Source organism: Thunnus albacares, chromosome 8 (assembly GCF_914725855.1).
Source record: "Thunnus albacares chromosome 8, fThuAlb1.1, whole genome shotgun sequence".
In the NCBI taxonomy this organism is placed as follows: domain Eukaryota; kingdom Metazoa; phylum Chordata; class Actinopteri; order Scombriformes; family Scombridae; genus Thunnus; species Thunnus albacares.
Genome location: NC_058113.1, coordinates 26,246,363 through 26,252,590, shown reverse-complemented (window position 1 = coordinate 26,252,590; position 6,228 = coordinate 26,246,363).

Here is a 6,228-nt window from a genome sequence, read left to right as displayed (position 1 = left end):
GGGCCACTGATGAGGAAGCACACCCGATCTCAGTCTGTATTGTTCTGGGCAGGAAGGCGTCAGATCAACCAATAAATACCCATGAGGGGCGTTGGTAGCGTCTTCAAAACTTTCCAGGAAAAAGGGTTTTTGGGAGGGAAAAATTTGCTGAGCTAATACACTAATCTGTAATTTGTCACGTGGGTTCTTAAACAGAATCAGATAGTTACTGTTCAGACTGATGGTGCGGCTGTATTTACCCTGATGAAATGCATTCTGCGTCAACATCATGACGCTCATATTTCTATGATGTCTGTATTGGGTGAAAATTTTAACCACCTCTGGGTGATCAGAGGCCTGAAAAATAACATCGTCTAGAATGATTAAATGAGTTTGATCAGGCGGGAACAGGTTTTCATCTTCAAAAGAGTCAGGAAGTCCTTCGACAAATTTGATATTTTTATTCATTTTTTTCAGTTCATCATACATGGGTTGAAAAGACGTATAAATCCACACAATGTTATCAGGTACGGAATCCATCACATGTTCACAGTTTTCCAATAACCGTTTTACAAAGAAAGTTTTTCCACACCCGCTGGGTCCTACAATCATACATGAGAAAGGTACACAAAGTCTAGGATCAAAGTTTACCTCCTCCATCATAGAAAGAAAACAACAACAAAACAAAACAAAACAAAACAAAACAAAACAAAACAAACAAAAAAAAAAAGTCCCTTAATATCCGAAAGGCAGAGTCGTACCGTCAGGAAACAGGCGTCTTTTATCATACACCACCCTAAACTTCTTCTGAAATGAAGAGTTTCTCAAGAGAAACCCCCTTTTATCGCGTACCACTTGTTGGTGAGGGGTGTCAATGACACCCTCCTCCGAACGCTCCAGGTAGCCCTCCACCAGCTCTTTAACGCTATCAAAGTTGATTCGGTCACAACACTCCTGAGTCTGAGTGATCCCCTTAGCACGAAGCACAGTTTTTTTCTCTTGACGGGTTTGGTACGCGTAGCTCTTTGGACCTGCGGAGGCAAATTCTTGTATGCTGTCTCCCCCTAACTCATCCGTCAGTTGACCTAAATAGGCCCCCAGCTCCAGAGGAGTCTCTCCCTCTTTCACCACATAAACCAGGCTGTCTGTATCTGTGTAAAGAACTCTCTCCTGCAACCTCTCCAGGTAACCGTACATTTTCAAGCGGGCATATGCGGTGGTAAATGCGGCGATAAATACATTATTTACCTTACTAGGAGGTACCACACACCCCTTGCTGTAGTTCCATTGCACCATAGCGGTTTTGTCGCTGAGAAAGGAGAAGTATTTGACCTCGTACTTTCCTGAAAACACTAGGTCAAAAAATTCTTCCTCACTCTTTACCAGAGTGGTCTGAGTCAAAATGTTTTTCTGAGCAAACTTTCCCCAGAGGCTGTTTAGGCATAGTTTTGACATCTGTCTCTTGGCAGGATTTACCTCAATTTTACCGACGTTCAGCTGGATACCCTGATTATCACGATACTCCCTGATGTACTTTTCCCTGCTCTCCTGATCTACGGCCTCGGGAGGATACCCCGAAGCTTCCTGCTTGCCTTTCAAAAAGGTCTGCACATAGCCTGAGAAGATAGTGTCGCTACGCTCCTCAAAGTGCCACACCTCTGTAATCTTACCTACTCTGTACCCTAGCTGAAGGGCCTTGTTAAATTCAACCGTGACCCAGACCCCCGTCAATGCCCTGTCCTCCTCATCGTGTCTGCATGCGCCCTGCTGATTGTTGATTTCTGCACAGGTGCGACAGAGAGTAAACACTAGTTTACCTTTAGACGTTTTGTAGGGTAACAAGGGTAAATAGAGCCCTCGAGGTGGGTATACGACTGCCCTGATTAGACCGTAGTAGTTTTCAGGGTTATCAAAGTCTCTGTGGATAATGACGGGATGACCTAGAGGGTAAGGATAGACGCTGTTGACGTACGGGTACAGAGAAGTGACGTCCGCGTATAATACACGCTCGTCCTCCCCCGCCGTGTACCTTAACCTGAAGGCACTCGTCCTACCGCCAAAAAGAGCCTGTCGGGGGGAGAGAGGTTCGGGAAAATCAGAGGTTTTGAGAAACTTTACTACCCCGGGGTGTGATTTTTTCATCTCGACCCACTCGTGCTCTCTCATGACATAGGTGTGTACGCCGTAAACAGACTTTAACGTCTGTATTTTCTCCTCAGTAGCCAGGTGTAGCTCCTCGTAGGGAGTGTTTGTCATTGGGCAAGTAGCGCTAGGGTCATAGCAGGTCGGGCACCCATGATAAAAGCACCCCTGAAACTCCCAGGCGTACCTCACACCCCCCACCTCTGCATAACCATCTACATAGTACTTGCCAATTTGTTTCTCTCCTCTGTTTAGAGCGTGTTGGATGAAAACCCCCTGGGTGTAAGAAACCCATTCTAACCATTGAATGCTGGCTCTGGAGTAAGTTTTACATTGGTGCCTGTAGTTATCGGGCGAAGGTATGGCTAAGCTACGGGGAGGCAGAAAATTTGTGACAAACACCTTCATGCAAGCTGAGGCTATAGTGATGCGGCTAAAAGGGTCAACGCCTGTCTCACTCAGAAACTCCTCTCTAAATTTGATGCAGCCTGTAGAGAGGATGTCGACGTCATTTTTGCAGTAATGTATCGCCTGCTTTTTGAAATCAAAGACCCTCCGACTAGCCTCTTTATACCAGCCGTAGAACTTTTCTTGCTCACCGCCCGTCATGCGCTCTATGCCATAATCACTGGGTGGGGGGTAGGGCCCTTTGTAGTTTAGTCGCTTCTCAGAGCTAAACTTGTGAGGAAAATACCCCTTGGTCTGATCATCGAAACCCAGCGCTTTTGGCATAGCGCTGAGACGCATGGTGAGAAAGGATAGGGAGTCTATGTATTTCAGATTAAAATCTGGATCTTCGAAGCATAGGACTTTGCTTCCCTGCATGATGATAGAGGGTTGTAAACCTAACTCTACCATACCATTAAGGAGCAGGTAGCCGTCAAATCCTCTGGAATTATGCGCTATGAATGTAGAGCCCCTATAAAGGGGTCTCCTGAAGTGCGTGAGAAAGGCTGTGACACAGTCCTGACCATAGGCCATCCACTCTAACCCTTTTAACGATTTTGTGCATACCAGGAAGGGGACGTGCACGTGTCTATCATCAACAAATGTCTCAAAATCATAGAAGATTAATTTGTCTGTATGTTCTGAATCGCGGGGGAGAGGCTGAATGTAGCAGAGATGATTCTCGACGGGTGCCTTAGAGTCAGAGGGTAGCGCTTCCCCGCAGATTTTACATCTTGCCCGGGGACACTTGTGCTTATTAAAGCCCGTAGATGTGGGTATACAGTAAAACAGTTTGCATTTAGGGCATTTTTTCTGCAGATCACAAAGGCTGACTCGTTTTCCATCTTTCATTCGTCTCTTTTTATGCCTGACCATACAGGAGGGGGAGCGACACATTTTGTTGCAATCTTTGCATAAGACGGGCTCTCTCTTTTCCTTACTACATGTAGGATCGATGCAGACCAAGCAGTGACCGGCACAGGTGTGCTTGTGAGGGTCGTTGTATCCAATGTGGCAGTAACTGCATATGTATCTCCTCCCTGTAAATCCTTTGATGTTTTTAATACCGTAGTAATGCTCCTGAGACAGATACAGATACAGGGGTTTGTCTGATTGGGGTGAGTCCGTCTCAAATCGAGAGAGGGGGCGCTGGCCCTCGTCTCTGTACAACACCATGATTTTACGCTTCACAATCTTTTCAAACTTGGATATGTCGCTGAAGGTGACGGGGGTATGTTCGTCTAAACCAACCAAACGTTGTAACTCTCTCCCAAAGTTTACAGCCTGGCTATCTGTAAGATTAGAATCGATCAGATGAGCTAAACTGACGGCGAAACAGAGTTGGTTGTTCGAGTTGTTTGTCACATACAGATGTGGAGCTTTCTTGGAGAGGATTTCACAGTCTAAAGTGTTTTCCAACTTTCTCTTGGCACCCCCTCTGTGATTATGTACCACCTGCACAACTAATTCTAACCCCCCATCTTCCATAATCGCTGCGTTTGATTGTACTAATTGATCCACTAAGGATTGAAAAGCCGCCATAACCGCTTCGTCGTCATTTTGATAGTTGACTGAGGTGTGTCTCTGCACATTTTCACCTATCAATTCCAACTGTAACATATCATTAGGTCTAAGCTCTGGGATCACTCTCTCTAACAGGTTTTCAAGGCTTCTCATGACTTCGCGGTAAAATGTAGCATAATCTATTACCCGCCCAATCTGAGGAAAGTTTAGAAGACTTCTCAACTCTAGATTATTGAAGCGGTCACGCCGTATGGTTTCAACGTTTATAGCGTCTACAGGATCTCTCTGATCTGGAGGGGTGGCAGGGGGAGAAGAAGGAAGGGTGGGAGGGAGAGGAGAAGGAGGGGTAGCTGGGGGAGGGGGATCTGGAATCGACTCAGCTTCATGAGTCGGATTTCCCCCTCCTCCTCCTCGTTGCTCTGAGGGGTCTTCCTGACCTTCCAATTGTACCTCCAATTCATTCTGCTGTGCGGGGTCAGTGGAGGGGGTCTGATTTAAGCAGTAAAGAGCGCTGTGTAAGGGTTGAAAATAGTTTTCCTGACGGCAAATTTGTTCAAGCTCTGTTAAAGCGTCCGTAAAGTTCTCACCTACGACTGCTACTTCGTCTAATTCGAGCTCTAAAGTCCCTAGGGTCTGATTTAATTCTCTAACCGTCGTCTCTAATTCATATGGTATAGCAGAGGGTTGACAAAGATTAAAAAAAGTCTCTAAATCTATTTCTTCATCCATACTCTCTTACTACAGTTTACAAAAAACAAAAAAACAAAAACAAAAAAAAAAAGTTATATCATTTCACTTCATCGCTATAACATACCGACAGAAGGAAATAAGCTCTCTTGTCAGAGTCAAACGTCTGTGTTGTAGGCTTTTTCTTCCAATTACAGCTTGCCGTCGACGGTCCTGACTCCAAAAAAAAAAACTATGTTACAAGGCTACCATAAGAAAAAAAAAGAATAGGTAAGAAAGAGGGTTTATATTTTTATTAGGTTTTACTTTACTGCAGAGTCATAGTAAGTACTTTTAATTTACTATTTTTTTCTCCTTTTTTCTCTCCTTTTTTCTCTTTTTTTTTTCCTCCATCAACAACCATGCCGCTAAAAAAAAAAAAGAAACAGTTTTTCACTCAACTATATTATTTCTTCAAAATACTCCAGAATGCTGAATGATTTTTATTAGGTATTCACTGCTGAAACAGGATAGCAGAAGGTGCTTCTAATTTACTTTTCTTCTCTATCAACAAACACAACTTACTGCTGAAAAAATCATCTTTTTAACACAGTTTCTCACTTTTTTATTCATTTCTCTATTTTTTCTACAGAAAATGCCATAATACCGCCGCATTTCAAAATACCCGCGCCAGACTAACATGTCTCAACCATATGCTAATTTCTAAAAACATAACTTACCAATTTCACACTTTCCCACGATAACCTAATATATGCATAAATTATGCATAAATTATGCTAATTAGGGTGACCTCTTGACCTAGTGACCTATGACCTAGACCTGTCAGTTTGACGAAAGGGTGTACCTTATACTCTCTCAAATACATATTTTCCAGTGTTCAGAAGACACCCTGATCATATTCTGGGTTATTGAATGATGAATTCACTATCAAGATTATCAAAAAATACAGATGCAAATAATCAATAAATAGTATAAACGCATTCTGCGAGTAGAAATGGTTCCTGTGTGTCTGAGCAGGACACAGAACACAGTATAAATACAGAATGCAAGCTTTTATTTAGGTGTTTGTTAAACAGGTAACAGGCTGCAGAGAGAAAACAGCTGCTCCAGTGGTGATAACCTTTATTAGTGTCAGCACAGTGCACATGTGTGCAGACACAAACTCCATCAGAAGTTTCTACAGCTGTTAAAGCTGACTGACAGCTGATCCAACTGTTGCCGTCATCAGAAACGGACGTCGCTTTACATGACGCTTCAGAGGAGAGGGCGTCTCATGTCTCTTAAAACAAATTTCCTCGTTTCCTCTCTCCTCCTTTTTACACCCTTATTCCCTATATTCACAGCTTTTCCCTTGTACATGTATGTATCGGTATACTGTAGCCTACTGGTACACAAACACTTGAGTGAAGTCACAATGAGTAAAATGCATTTTTGAGTGGAGGGGGACTT